The sequence below is a fragment of the Erinaceus europaeus genome, chromosome 12 (genome assembly GCF_950295315.1).
Source record: "Erinaceus europaeus chromosome 12, mEriEur2.1, whole genome shotgun sequence".
In the NCBI taxonomy this organism is placed as follows: domain Eukaryota; kingdom Metazoa; phylum Chordata; class Mammalia; order Eulipotyphla; family Erinaceidae; genus Erinaceus; species Erinaceus europaeus.
Window position 1 is genome coordinate 19,913,428 of NC_080173.1, and position 13,468 is coordinate 19,926,895.

A 13,468-nucleotide genomic window follows, 5' to 3' on the forward strand; every position below is an offset into this window, starting at 1 on the left:
CTTGTCTGCAAACTGTTTTGGGTCCGGGATAGAGTCACCTTACTTGGGAAAACCACCCGAATTAACCCTTGAGGTCAGCTCACACTGCTCTCAGGTATTCAGCCTGGACACCTTTTCTTAGCAACCCGCGTAATTTGCAGCCACTGAGAGGCGCTCGGGAGAGGACCCGAAAGCGCAGGGAAGGGAAGCGAGGAGCGAGCGAGAGAGCGAGCGAGCTAGCGGGCGGACGCGCCGGCCAGCGGGCAGGCGCTGAGAGGCCGGCCCACGTGGACCACCGAGCGGCCGGGGGCAGGGGCGGCCTGCTAGGCGACCAATCAGAGCGGCCCACAGCGGGCCGGCCCCTCCCGCCCACCCGAGCCCTAGCCGGCAGGCTCAGCTCTGTGAGCTGCGCGGCCGCAGGAAGCAGCGCACTGGCCGGTGCTCTGCCCCGGGAGGACTCCAGAATCCCGTGGCGGCCGCTGTGTCTGCGGTCGCTGCTCCTGCAACCGCAGCGTCTAGCGGGTCTTTGGAAAGACCTGAAAACTTTCTTTCCCCGAAGAGTCGCAGTGGGAGAGAGACAGGTTCCACCCTGCGCGCCTGCGGGGAGGCGACGCGGTGAGCTTCTGCGCGGGATACTGAGATCCTCGGGCTCCCCTGGCTGCCATTTGTAGTCAGGTAAGAAACGGGGCGGGAAGGTGGGCTTGGGATGTCCCTGAGCCCTGCTAGGGCACGGCTGCCTCTCGGCTTGGTACTTGATTCTGCTCGAGGCAGGTGCGCTCATCTCGGCGCTCTGGATTGGGTGCAAGACTTGGGGGGGTTGGTGGTGGGCGGGTGGAGGTTCTTGTGTGGTTTGCTTACACCTCAAAGTTGGAAGCGCCTCTCCAAAGTGAAGATGTGTGGCTGGGGAGGTGCTGTGGCTCCTTCCGAATTCAGGGTTCGAGTCTGACACCCACAGACTCCTCGAGGACCCTCCACTTGATGAATAGCCGGGGGGAGGGGGGAGGGCACAGCCGTGCGCTGTAGTGGAAAAGCCCCATCTTGTTGCTTCAGCTCTGGGTCTGAACCCGGGTCCTAACAGAAGCCATCAGGAGGGGGCGCCCCGGCCGAGTGTCCCCTGGAAGCCCAAGATCCTGTGCTCTTGCTGGGAGAGCGCCGCTGGCGCCCCAGACGCCGCTTCCAGGTGGGAGCGCAAAGCTTCCCGCACAGTGGGGCGCTGGGGTCGGAGAACTTCTCTTTCCGCGTTCGCCCGGCCAGATCTGTGCTTCTTTGCTGCATTTCTTCCCTTCCTCCCCTTCAAACCTTTTCTTGGCATAATTGCCCTGTCGATCAGCTCGCTGAAGGGAGGGGAGGGCAGCATCTTTAGCTCTAAGCTGAGCGCTTCTCCTTGGGGGAAGATGGGAAGGATAGAGTATCCACTTTTGGAGAGGTGGCCCTAGTCAGACACTATTGTGCCACTGGCGCGTTCCCCTTGAATCAGTGTTACTTAACGTACGGCGGATCCACTGACTCTTTTGAGAACTGGAGCAAGGTGTTCCCAACAAGGTGATTAAACACAGGTTCATGGACTTGCGGAGATCCAGCACCCCCCCCCTTCCCCAGGAATTTTAAGTGCCCTCCGCGAATGCTGTAGTGTCAAAATCCCGGCGATCCTAGCCCCTTTAACTTTCAATGGTTGTCCCTCCAAGATGAGTAAGGCTGATGTGATGTGACAGGCGATCCCTCTGGGTAGTGTTTGAAGTCAAGTCTGGCTTTTCCTCTAATGTGCTCCATACGGGACTTGTTCTCAGCAGCTTGCAAACCTCCACCTGCAGACCCTCACAGCCAAACTTGAATACACTGGTGGCCTAGCTTTTTGATCACACCGGCATCTTCCCCCTCCCCCGCAGTGAGAGACTGGGCGGTGGGAAAAAATTGTGTATCTGAATCCAGTTCAGGTAAGACCTGAATTAAAAAAAAAAGGAGGTGGGTGGGGTTAAAATAATTTAGATATATCTGTCTCACAATGTAACAAATGTTTTCCATTCAATTTTTTGAGGACAGACACATGACTTGACTATTTCTGTAGTTCACTGTGGGTTTTATAGTAAGAAGCATTTCTGCTAAGTTTAGTCATAAATCAGTGTGCAAGACATCCGAACACTTCCTTCGGACTGGAAATACAGATCTTAATAAGGCAGAGTGAGAGCAGTTTTCAGATTCATTACGACTAATGATGACATGCCTTCTCAAACAGACTGTGTGAGTGGACACTGTTCATTCGTGCAAATAAAGCTTTCCTCATATGTATACATATTTCCGGATCAATATTCTTATAGCTGGAAACTGCATTTCCAGGTTTTCACCCTGTTTGTCTTTCTCATTATTCTGCTTTGTGTGATTTGCTGTCTCGCCTCTGTTGTAGCTTAACTACGCACTCTGAAGTTTTTTTTTTTTTTTTTTTAAGATTTAGTCTTAATTTGAGTTGGTCAGTTTTTTGTCTTTCCAAGAAAAGCAGTGGCTGCCAATTCATTTATTTTTGAATGACTTACAATTTTCTACTTCTTCCTCAATACTTACATGCACAGAAGCTACACATATCTCTGCTTGATTATTAGCTATTTTTTATTTCCATATTTCTAGTGCTAGAATGTTCTAGGTCACTTGAATTTCAATATTCATTTTTTGCTCTTTAGAGAAGTGTATTGTGTGATGACCTAGTTCCATTTAGTTTTTAAAAGAGATTCTTTGCTTTGTTCCCCACCTCCTTTTCAGTGCCACATAGCCTTTCTTTGATAGTGGCCTTTATCTGTACCACTTATTTACTGTTACAGTCAGTCTAATATGTTCTTATGTAAATGATGTGTTGATGCATATGATATCAAAACTGCATACACTAGGGATTAACCCATGGGCATGAGATCATCACCAGCCGATCCTCTATCTGATTTGAAAATGCAGTGACCAAAATCTTGTTGCAAGGGGGTCTATATTGCCTGTGATAAATGAGAAAATACAGGAAAGCCTTTTAGCTCTTCCTAACTCTCAATTAGCTGCCCGGTTGGAGAGTTGTGGGGATTTCTACATTAAGAAGCTTAGCTTAATAATAAAATTCTCAGATTACAGGATCTTTTTAGAATTTTGCATAAGTACATTTCCTCCCTCCAATGCCTTCTCTTTGTTTTTTTTAAATTATTATTTCTTTACATATTTGGAGAAATATCATGCATAGTAAATGGATTAGTTTTTTTTTTTTGTCCAGGGTATAGATGGGCCATCTAAGCTTATTCAAATAATTTGTGCACATGTGCATTTCATCAGGTGTTGAATATAAATCTGCCAGGTTTAGCAAAATGACTTCATGTGCTGAATCCAGACATAAGTGATTAGTTGGTCACAGAATGTTTTTTATTTCAATTTGTTAAGAAGATTCAGGATTGAAAGTGGGAGACAAGCAATTGGAAAAAAGATGTCTACAAAGGGACGGTGAAATAATCTTGACCACACTAATCACTTCACTATGATTTGAAATGTTATTATAAGAAAAAGCTCACATCCTGCTAGGCAGTCTTTTATTTGGAGACACAGGCTTGAGCCATTGTGTGAAGATGTGTATTACAATAATAACCTACGCTCATTGTGAACCTTAGTAACCTGCCTCTCAGTAGAGAAAATGAGCTTTGTCTTTCCATATATTTGATATTTGTTGGGAAAAAAAGTAAAGCTTCCTGTTTTACAGTTGTCATTCAAGCTAATCCACTTTCCTCCATAAATTCAGTTAAAAAGCATTTGTGCTTTTTTAAAACATAAATTTGATTGAGCAATTGGTTTAAAAATCCCTTAAAGACTTGCTGAATTTTAAGTACAGAAAGTTCCTTAGAGTTCAGTTTTCTTGGAAGGTGTTATGACTTGACTCCAGTATAAAAAGATCTAGGATTAGAATTCCTGGACCCTAGCTCTTCCCCCAGTGCATGTCCTTTCCAATAAAGACCTACAGAAGAAAGGTGTTCAGGTGTGGTTAAATCCCTCATTTCATTCCTCTCTACTGAGAAGGACCATACCATATTTCACTTTAAGAACTCAGTCTGCTGAACATTATGCTAGTTGAACCCAGCTCAAGGATCGGCAAATTCCAGTGAAGCTTGTGCCAGCCAGTTTATACCATTTCCAGTGACTACAGTTTACAAAGGAGAAATAAAAAGGCAACCAGCAACAGAAGGGTTGGGTAGGATGACTGAACGGGACCTATATGAACACATGGAAAGGCATGCATGTTAAAATGATGATGAGATAGTTTTAGTTAATGATTTAAAGTTTACTTGTGGAAGAGGATTCAACATATTAGTATATTATGTAGTATTTTCCTCTTTTACCCCCTTTGCTTTTTTAGTTGCTAGAAAAGGAGCAACAATTTGGAATAGAATCCTATTTGTGGCATGAATAATGTTAGTGGTAATCTCATTTGTTGAAGACTTAGTGTGTACTCTGTGTAGCATGTTAATGAAATCTGGTTAATAGATGATTTTCTTTATGTAGATGAATTAATGATGTTCAAAGAGTCATAAATCTAAAATCAGGCTGAACTTTTTCTTGCCTCTTATTCAAACGATGTCAGGGTTTTACAGTAGCAAGTCATTAGCATGAACATAAATAACTTTAATTCAGAAGCATGTTAGCATCAGCTAATAGGGAGTATTAAAAAATAAAATGGCAGAGTGAAGGAAGGTGTGTTTAGAAAGGTAGCAAAGATGTGGTTAATTTGTGTCCTTTTATGGATACAGAGTACAGAGAAGTAAAATAAAAAGTATGTCTTTTAGAGGTGAAGCTAGCACTGTTCAATTCTGGGTTGTGGTAGTAGAGCCAGGGATTGAACCACGGATCCCTGAATCCCAGGCATGAAAATCTGTTGAATAAACAGCTATCTCCCTGGCTCCTTGTCTTTTCTGTAAAGTTAAAAGAAAGTACTGAAATTAAGGCATTGCATATAAGATGAGCTCTGCTGACTTGGTTACTGATTTAAATTCACTCCCAAATAGAAAGCAATTGTACATTCCTGTAGCATTTGAACTGTTTTAGCTGTCAAAAACTAGTCATTATTACTAGTTTCTCATGACTATTGTGTCTGTTCAAATTCTTTCAATTTCTTATTTGCATGATATTTCCTAAACTTTCCCCTGAAAAATCCATGGATTTACTTTCTTTCCCTCCTTTATTTAACGAATCTTGAAGCAATTGATGAGTTCACTGTACACCATAAGTATACCTGTGAATCAATGGAATCAAAACCTCAGACTAGAGATAGTGCTTCTAAAATAATCCAAAGAAAGTTTCTAGCAAGAAAGAAACTTAGACCTTCTAGTGCAGTGATTCTCAACTGAGAGATTGCCAGTTGACAATGTCTGGAGACATTTTAGTTGTTGCCACTTGGGCTGGGGTTAGGACAGGCACCAGTGGTTAGAGGGGAAGAAGGGATGTCCCATAATTCATTATACAGCCCCACAGTGAAGAATTATTTGACTCAAAATGTTATGAGTGTTGTGACTAAGGGACTCTACTCTGGTGCAGTTTTTTTATTAGTTAATTAAAATTAATTAATTAAAAATATACATTTATTTTTCTAAATGACTTATAATATAATCATTGTTTAAAGATTATTACTATTATTATTATAATGCTGTAAATATTGGAAGAGTATAGGTCCACACTACATCTACTACCATAGTGGTGTGACACCACTCCTTCCCCCACAACCATAACCACCATAGTTTTCAAAAAATAATATTAATGATAGATTGCTTTTTATTTATATGCTTTGCAAGCTGATGTGTTTCAGTTCACTGTATTCACCAGCCCAACTTAGTCCCAGAATAGTGAGCCATTCACTTACTCTTTCTCCCATTTTCCTGTTGTCACTAGGCTTCAACATCCCAGGCAGATGTGCATGATAATATGTGCACTTAACCAAGTGCGCCACTACCTGGATCTTGAAACTCTTTGTTTCTATAGTGTCTAATGTAAGCTTTAAATGTCAGTGTGTCTAAATGCAAAGCCAGTCTAAATGTAAAGCAGATAATTCCGTTAATCTTCCTAAACTTATGTTTTGAAGATTTCATTAATTTTGTGTGTGTGTGTGTGTGTGTGTGTGTGTGTGTGTGCGTGTGTGTGTGATGATAACACATTCCTGGTCTAGAAAATACAAACACTATAGAAGATTATTAAAAAAGGAAGCTAAAAACCAAATCCAATTCCGCCATCAAGATAATTTCTCCGTATTTGTAACTGCGTTTTTTTTCTTTCAGCTTTTATCCATATGAAGACATTGATAACAAATCATTGATGATAAATGGGGTCACATATAATATAATCTGTGTCCTGATTTGTTTACTTGGTAAATGTCCACTAGAGGATGTTCAGTCAACTGGTGGTTGGGGCAGGAGACTGCCTTCCATACAGTCAAGTGAAATTCCCTAGACTATAAAGAACTCCAAGGCAGTGGAGATCATTTATATTTGCTTATGTGAGAACCAGAGATGCTCTGGAGCTATTCTAGGAATGGTGAATAACGAGTGGAAAAACTTACATGTCATTATTTTTCATGACTATTTGCTATTGTGTTTTTTTTAAAAAAGAGAAATGGGGGCTGGGAGGTGGCACAATCAGTAGAGCACACATATTAATATGTGCAAAGACTTCGGTTCAAATCTGTGGTCCCCACATGCAAGCAGAAAGCTTCATGAATGGTGCCTATCTCTTCTTCTCTATCTCCCCATCTCTTTCTCTCTCTTTGTATCAATCCAAGACAGAAAGAGAGAGAAAGAAAGACCATGAGGAGCAGTTGATTCTTTGGGCAGGCACTGAGCACTAGTGATAACCATGGGTGCAACAAAACAAAAAAGAGAATGACTATTACTAAAAAAAGAAAAGAAAAAAAAAAGGAAATAACAGCGTTGCAGAGGGTGTAGAGAGAGGGAGCCCTTGAACACCAAAGTAGGTAGGAATGTAAGTTGGCATTGCTATTATGGAAAGTGATATGGAGATGCCTAAAACAATATAAATAAATGACTGAGTGATGGCACACCTGGTTGAATCCACATTTTACAGTGTACAAGGATCCAGGTTCAGTCCCCTGGTCTCCACCTTCTGGGGGATGAGGGTGGCTTCAAATCTGGTAAAGCATGACTGCAGATTTCTTTCTTTCCTTTTCTATCCTCCTCTTCCCTCTCAATTTCTCCCTGCCCTATCAAGTAAAAACAGGGGAGAAAAAAAAAAGGCTATTAGTAGCAGTGAATTTGCAGTGCTGGTACTGAGTCCCAGCAATAATACTGGTGGCAAACAACAACAACAACAACAACAACACAAAACAAAAGCTGACAGGAATTCTATATGATCCAGTTACCCCCCACTTTTGGACATTTTATTCTGAAGTTCCACAAACCCAAATTCAAAGAGACAGAGGCACCCTCCTGTTTACTGCACTTTTATTTACAGTAGTCAAGATTTAGGAGAAACCTAAATGCATATGAACTGATGATTGGCTACCACTCAGCCTCAAAACAGGGAGTCCTGCCATTTGTGGCAAAGTGGGTGGATCGAGAGCATATTTTGCCTTATGAAATGTTAGACAGAGAAAGGCAAGTGGCAAATGATTTCGCTCTCCTGCTATATACAGTGAAAGTAAATAAAATGAATCGGGGGTTGGGCTGTAGTGCAGTGGGTTAAGTGCATATGGCATGAAGTGCAAGGACCTGTACAAGGATTCTGGTTTGTTCTCCTTACTCCCCACCTGCAGAGGGGGTCGATTCACAAGCAGTGAAGCAGGTCTGCAGGTGTCTTTCTCGCCTTCTCTCTTGTCTTCCCCTCCTCTCTCAGTTTGTCTCTTTCCTGTCCAACAACAACAATGGCAACAATAACAACAACAAGGGCAACAAAAAATGGGGAAAAAATGGCCTCCAGGAGCAGTGGATTTGTAGTTCAGGCACTGAGCCCCAGTGATAACCCTGGAGGCAAAAAAGAAAAAAAAAATAAAATGAATCAACTAAATAAAACAGGAACAAACTTTTAGATTATAATAACAAATTATGGGAAGGAATAAAAGAAAGGGCTAAATAGGGGACAACTGTGTAGTGAAAAATAGAATCATACATGCAGCGATGAGCTTAATGTAGTATATACAGATGTGGATTTATAATAATGCTCGCCCAAGACTTAGAGGATGTTGCAGTGCACCATGACTACAAACAAACTAAAACCAAAAATCTCATCCACTGTTTGTTGTAAGACACCCCAAAACGTAATGTTTTGAAATATATATTTTTAGGCATTCCTCTTTATCAAAGACCCCAGATATCCTGTCAGTATTAGAGTAAGTCCTCCACTTGTACCTTTATTTACTTATCTTGTTGGCTTCCAGTTGAAAATTTTAAGTATTTTAAAAGCTGTTTTGTGCAGTGAGGTATTTAAGGCCATGCAAAGAAAATATTCCTGGGGTAGACTATATGTTTCAGGAGGGGCGACTGAGGAATCAGTCACTGGGGTCTGCAGTCTTCCTTACTATTTAAATCATTTGGCAGCTCTTTCAGCAGCGGCCAGATTGTAATGTAAACATCTGTTACCTTTTCTCTGCTTTCAGAACTGATTATGCAACTCAGCTTCACATCTGAGACACAGCTTTCTTCATCTATATTTTTGGATTAATTCCTTCTCAGCACTCACACATGCACACGAACACACATACACACGTAAGCATACTCATCCTCTGACACACATCCACTGACACAAATCAAAAGAGCCATAAAATTGGTTACCATGGGCCCAGTTCTCCAAGGATAAAGCTCAAATGCTTTCTGCAGACCCTGTGGTGTGCTCAGGAGCACAGAGCTTCTTTAAGCAAATTGGGGGGGGGGGGGAGAGTGAGGGGGGTAAAAGGCTGTCAGCCTGTTTTTTTAAAAAAAATTTTTATTATCTTTTATTTATTGCATAGAGACAGCCAGAAATTGAGAGGAGGGGTGGTGATAGAGAGAGACAGAGAGGGGGCCCGGTGGTAGCACAGAGGATTAAGAGCACATAGCCTGAAAAGCAAGAACGGCATAAGGACACAGGTTTGAGCCCCCGGCTCCCCCACCTGCAGGGGGTTGCTTCATGGGTGGTGAAGTAGGTCTGCAGGTATCTATATTTATCTCCCCCTCTCTGTCTTCCCCTCCTCTCTCCATTTCTCTCTGTCCTATCCAACAACAACATCAATGGCAACAGTAACAATAAGGGCAACAAAATGGGGGAAAAATGGCCTCCAGGAGCAGTGGATTCATAGTGCAGGCACCGAGCCCCAACAATAACCCTGGAGAGAAAAAAAAATAAGAGAGGGAGAGAGACAGAGAGACACCTGCAGCACTGCTTCACCACTCTTAAAGCTTTCCCCCTGCTGGTGGGGACTGAGAGCTTGAACCCTGGTTCTTGTACATTGTAGTATGTGCGCTCAACCAGGTGTGCCACCACCTGACCCTGTGGCTGTATCTTGTACCAGTCTTTTTCTCCTTGGGTGCTGTGTTTCCACCCATCTCAAAACCTAGTGGCCAATGTGAAGACAAGGAGATAGGGCATCATAAAAGGCTTCCATTAAAACCGTCTCCATAAAGGGTAGAGACACAGAATTTTGGTGATGGGTACAGTGTAAAACTGTATCTTGTCATCATCTAATCTTGTAAACTGTTATTAATTACAAATAAAAAATGGCTTGTTAAAAAAAAGAAAGAAATCATTTACATAAGGCCGTGCAGTACCATGGTGGGTAGGGCAAGGATAAGGAGATATCTAAACGGAACTGGGCATGAATTTTCAGCAAGTACTTGCTCTTTTGTTAAGTACTTACCTTTTAACTTAAAAAAAAAAAAAGATAATAGCTATTACTTCCTAAGGATATTATGAGCTACCATGTCAAGCCTTTTAAAAAATTATGGAAAAACATAAAATGGAGTTTACTCCTGCATCCCTTTCAAGTGTATAGTTCACAAACATTTCATATAGTCACAGTCTATGCCATCATCCATCCAGAGAAATCTTTCCATCTTACAAATGGAACCACAACTTCAGGTTTTTCTTTTTTGTTAGCTCTTGGCAATGACCGTTTTATTCTCTCTGTGTAGTTCATAAAAGTAAAGCCCAGGGAGTCAGGCGTTGGCTCAGCGGGTTAAATGCAGGTGGTGCAAAGCGCAAGGACCGGCGTAAGGCTCCCCATCTGCAGGGGCGTCGCCTCACAGGCAGTGAAGTAGGTCTGCAGGTGTCTTTTTCTCCCCCTCTGTCTTCCCCTCCTCTCTCCATTTCTCTTTGTCCTATCCAACAACGATGACATAAATAACAACAACGTTAAACAACAAAGGCAACAACAGGGAAAAAAAAAAGAGCCTTAGTGGGCCAGGTGGTGGCACATATGATAAGCGCACACATTACAGTGCACAATGACTGGGGTTCAAGCCCCTTATCCCAACCTATGGGGGGAATCCCAACCTATGGGGGGAAGCTTTGCAAGTGGTGAAGCAGGGTTGCAGCTGTCTCTCTCCCTCTCTATCTCCCCCTTCCCTCTCACTTTCTGTCTCCAATAGCAAATACATAAAATAAAAAAAGAAAACAAAATTAAAAGTAGAAGCCTACAACATATTTTTAAAATTTTTATTTACTTATTATTGGATAGAGACAGAGATAAATTGAGAGGGGAAGAGGAAGTAGAGAGGGAAAGAGACAGAGAGACACCTGCAGCCCTGCTTCACCACTTGTGAAGCTTCCCCCCTACAGGTGGGGAACGGGGGCTCAAACCGGGGTCCTTGCACACTGTAATGTGTCACTTAACCAGCTGCTCCACAGCTGGTTCCTTTATTTATTTACTTAGTGACTGGTTTATTTCATATAGCATAATGTCTTTAAGTTTCATCCATTTTGTTATCTATCAGTATTTCTTTTTCAAGACTGGATAATATTTTATTATATATGTTATATTACATTACATTATATTATACTGTATTATATTTGTTTTATTATTTTTAAATATGTATTTATTCTCTTTTGTTGCTCTTGTTTTTTATTGTTGTAGGTATTATTGTTGGTATTGATGTCGTTGTCGGATAGGACAGAAATGGAGAGAGGAGGGGAAGACAGAGAAAGATAGACACCTGCAGACCTGCTTCACTGCCTATAAAGCTACTCTCCTGCAGGTGGGGAGCCGGGGGCTTGGACCGGGATCCTTTTGTTGGTCTTTGCGCTTTGTGCCACGTGCGTTTAACCTGCTGCGCTACTGCCTGACTCCCTATTTGTCTTATTTTAATGAGAGACAGAGATGCAGAGAGAGGGAATGGGAGAAGGAGAGGAAGAGAGAAAGAGAAAGAGAAGGGTGGGGAGAAAAACACCAAAGCACTGCCCAGCTCTGGCTTATGGTAGTGCTGGGGATTGAACCCCGGACTTCAGAGTCTCAGGCATGAGAGTCTTTTGCATAACCATTGTACTGTCCCCCTCCCCCAGCCCTACTACATTTTGCGTATTCATATGATAAGTAACAAATTTGTCAGTGAACATATGGATTACTTCTACTTGAGCCATTGCACAGCTAAATATCTGCTTGAGTTCCTACTTTCAGTTCTTTTGAGTGTATACTCAGGAGTATTGCAGGATCACTGGGTGATTTTAAGGATTATAAGGGGCTGTCAGACTGTTTTCTTTTTTAAATGTTTTGACTGTTAATATTAGTGTTGCCTCAAGTCCTCTGGCAACTAATAACTATGCAACACAGTGTTTTTATATACTATCTTTTTTTTTCTTTTCTTTTTACTATCTTGACTGTATGTCTGACTGTGTGTCACGGCAGGTTTTGCTTCTCTTTAGAAGGGGTAGGTTAGTGGTAGGTTGATAAGAGTCCAAGAAAATAATTCAGAGCAAGATATGTCTTAGGTAGGATCTGAAGTTATATTGCATTTTCACTTTGCAGAGCCAGTGGGCAGAGGGTACGGGAGCCCTTCCCACCAAAACACAGCTTAATGGAGTTATTACAGAGGAAGGCACGTTCAGTAACTTTATAGAATTAACAATTGATCAGTTTTGTGGTGCCTGAGTCCTTTAAAAGCACCTCCATGTTTATTCATTATTGTGATTACACAGTGGAAGTGGCTCTGCTTGATGTGATGAGCAAAAGCAAGATGCAAAGACATTTAAATACACTTGAAATTAACATTTGTGCAAATAGGTGTCTGATGGGGTATTCTGATTTGATTCCTAAGGCCTAGAAATAAGCTTGCATATAGTGGGGTTGGGGGGTGAGGGAATGGTCTTCTTGGAATCCTGGTGGATGTGGGAGGTTCGTTTTTAGTCTGTTTTATGAACAGCTTTATGTTTGGAACATATCAGCCTTGCCTTTTCATGGGTGGATAGAGGGAGCAGAGAGAACCAGTAAGTCCTGCTATTGATGCTGACCTAACATTGGGTAACCCTTTCACAATGAAGCAGGCAGCGTTTTTATTCGTGATAGCAGGGGAGAAGTCAGAATGTCCTGATATATATACACAAACAGAGTACAATAATCATCCTTCGGAAGTATTAATCAGAGGAGCAAAAAATATTCCTCAAGTCTGAAAGTTAAGGTCACCCTGAGAAAAAGGACTGGCAGGAATCCTAGAAAACTGTTTCTCTAAGACATTTTGATTCCAAATTTACTCTCTTCACATTTACAAAAGACTCAGAATCCCAAGTGTAAACTCGGCTTCTGGTTTGATGTGCAAATATTTCTGAACCACAGCATAAATAGACATGAACTTACAAGCAGTTGGCTACATCTACATATGAGTTTCACAGTCCTCATTTGTGTAGAAGTAAATACTTAACAAAGGGAGATGAATATACAGTTTGTGTGTTGATTGCAGCTTTTTTTGTCCTCTGTAAGAAAAAAAACACTATAGTTCCAGTTGTGCTGCTTGGTATAATTGTTTCTCACTTCATATTTTTTCAGTTCTTGATACAATCATGAAGACCAGTGTGTAAGGATCATTTGGAGTTGTTCTGTGGTGGCTGGAAGGTAGCACACTGGTTTAAGCTCACATGGTGTGAAGCAAAAGGACCTGTTCAATGATCCTGGTTTGAGCCCCTGACTTCCCAACCTGTGGGGGGTTCACTTCACAAGTGGTGAAGCAGGTCTGTAGGTTTCTATCTTTTTCTCCTTCTCTCTGTCTTCCCCTCTTCTCTCGATTTCTCTCTGTTCTATCCAACAACAACAACAAAAACTACAAGGGCAACAAAATGGGAAAAATGGCCTCCAGGAGCAGTGGATTTGTAGCACAGGTACGGAGCCCCAGCAGTAACCCTGGAGGCAAAAAAAAAAAAAAAATCTGGTTCAGAAAGTCGGAGATGGAGCCTGAGAATTTGCATTTCCAACAAGCTTCCAGAGTGCTGATGTTGTCAAGTCTCTCATTTCATTTAGTTTCACAACTCATCTTTGAGAGTTAAAATTTTTAATACACAGATTTTTCATAAAACACAGTTG

The 13,468-nt window shown here is 41.9% G+C and overlaps 1 protein-coding gene across 3 annotated transcripts in view; it reads left to right on the forward strand.

The window, feature by feature from the left end:
* Nucleotides 1-239: 239 nt before the first annotated feature.
* TAFA4 (TAFA chemokine like family member 4) overlaps nt 240-13,468 on the forward strand; it is a 216,128-nt gene continuing 202,899 nt past the window's right edge. For all 3 annotated transcript variants that reach the window (XM_007523328.3, XM_060202905.1, XM_060202906.1), the window contains exon 1: nt 240-654. The gene's annotated coding sequence lies outside the window, so the exon portion shown is untranslated. The remainder of the gene's footprint in view (nt 655-13,468) is intronic.